We start from the raw sequence: 2,500 nt of genomic DNA, 5'->3' as shown, positions 1-2,500 counted from the left end.
ACTTTCGGGGAAACGAATGGGAGTCAACAAAGGCTGAGGGAGGACCTTCCTCCCTGAAGTAATTTTCAATAGGCGATAGGGGGTGCTAATGTCCCTTTACCCAGGGAAACAAACATTATATATTCAAAGGCATTAAAGTAGTCATATTTAAGGGCATTAATTCATTACAGTAGTCTGGGCAATCTACATTTTTTATTCCCAACCTTCCAAGCCGCTCTACCCCCTGAGCACCCGGGACGTGTGTCGATGTGTGTACTGCTATGTTACGGGTTACACTGGGTTCACTGGAAAAAAAAACCTCAACGCTTTCTCTGTAAGGGATCCCATTGTTGCATCGCATGCTTCAGTTGGAGACTTCCACAGAATGCGGGTATTGTCGGTCATAAATCCTAGGAACTGATAAGAGCCCGGCTGATAATTGAGTTCCAGGGAGGTCCGAGCCACACTTACAAAAGAGGGCAAACAGCTGTCCGTCTGGTTTGGCCCTACATGGAGATAGATAGACCGGCCCTCTTCATGGACGTTTGACTCAACCACAGTACAGAAACCTCTCCCCACTTTGCAGCCCTGACAGCCATAAAGATTTAGGGCTGTGCCTACTGTCTTACCTTTGCTTAGACTCCGTTAATAAACACACACTCCCTGAAAGGATGGCAATGCACACAGACATGCCTCGCCTGAAATTAATCCCTGATAGAGAGAGACAGAGACACCAGACACACAGAGACATGAGACACAGAGACATTAGACCAGAACAGCTCAGAGCAGAACCGCTCAGAACAGAAGAGAGCATTGCGTCCCATCTCCACGGTGGTCCACAACGCAGGGGCTCCTGCTCTGTCCAACGCCGGACCACAGTCTGAGAGTCAGATCAGCAGAAACCATCTCGGCTCCTACGGGAATGTCTCCTGGGGGTTGAGATACTGGGAATGGGCGGAGTAAGGCGCGGTTTAGTGTCGGTACAAGATAACTGCTTTGGAAAATGAAATACCACAGGACACCCCCTGACCCCAAACCCCCCCCGAGCTTGGCTGAGCTAGCAGGCCAGACCCGCGTATGTTCTGGGGGGTAAAGACCTCATCAAAGGAGGAGTGTGGAGGTGACCTCATCCACCACCTCAATGGAGGCACTTCCCGTCAGACAGTCCTACTACATTATTGTTTATTCAGGTCTGTGCAATCATGCAGGGGGGGCTCCAGTGAAACCCCACCCTGTGCAAGAAGGACCCCGCCCTCCTCCACCCGCAATGCCAGGGGTCACCAACACAGTGCCCGCGTGCACCAGGGTGCCCCCAAGGACCATACGATAAGGCACAACTCATTCTTGAACAACCCTTTCCCACCTTTTTTAAGTCATTGTTGATCATTTTTGTGATAAATCATTAACATGATCAGTGTCTTCACATAGATGAGAATCATTAATCAATATTAATAATATATAACTAGAGAGAGAGAGAGAGAGAGAGTCAGGCAGAGAGAGAGAGAGAGAGAGAGAGAGAGAGAGAGAGAGAGAGAGAGAGAGAGAGAGAGAGAGAGAGAGAGAGAGAGAGAGAGAGAGAGAGAGAAAGAGGTGGCACCTCGCCAACCGACCTGGGAAGCCGGCTGTCGCCGCGGTGTGATCGCGGCAGTTGCAGTCCGGGCCACGCCCCCTCGCAGCCCTGCCCTTACTGGAAGGAGAAGGGCAGCCCCACTTCCTCCTGCCTGCTCAGAGAGGCGGTTGGGGCAGCTGCAGGCTGACGGGCAGGGTGGGAAGGGAAGCCTGGGCAGATGCCTTTCAGAACGCCGCTTCAGTCAATAAGGAAAGGTTCCAGTGCAGGCGGGGGGGGGGGGGGATAACTGCCCATGACAGTTATCCGGTGTGTCTGTATGTGTGTGTGTGTGTGTATGTGTGTCTGTATGTTTGTGTGCATGTGTATGTTTGTGTGTGTGTGTCTGTGTGTGTGTGAGTGAGTGTGTGTGCGTTTTTGTCTGTGTGCGTGTGTGTATGTGTGTGTCTGTGTCGCTGTGTGTGTGTGTGTGTGCGTGTGCATGTGTATCTGTGTTTATGTATGTTTGTGTATGTGTGTGTGTTTGTGTGTGTGTCTGTGTGTGTATGTATGTCTGTGCACGTGTGTATGTGTGTCTGTATGTTTGTGTGTGTGTGTGTGTGTGTGTGTGTGTGCGTGTGTGTGTGTAAGTCTAAGTGTAAGTTTGTGTACGCATGTGTGTGTGTGTGTATGTGTATGTGTCTGTGCGTGTGTGTGTGTGTTTGTGTGTCCTAATTAAAATGACTGCATGTGCTGAGAGGAGAGTTCTCAATCAGTGAAGGTTTCAACGCTTATAGATTTTTGATGCAATTAGTTGTCAAGTCTGAATATAGCCATCATATATAGCCGTCATTGATATGCAACCTTCACGTAAAATAGAAGACGGGGTGGGTTTCACAGACAAGAACGATAGTTTTGTGTGAGGGCTACAGTGAGAGGATAAGTGATATACTTTAATAATTGAATGCTGCCCCC

Source organism: Pollachius pollachius (genome assembly GCF_949987615.1).
Source record: "Pollachius pollachius genome assembly, chromosome: 11".
NCBI lineage: Eukaryota > Metazoa > Chordata > Actinopteri > Gadiformes > Gadidae > Pollachius > Pollachius pollachius.
This window is presented reverse-complemented; position numbering follows the sequence as displayed.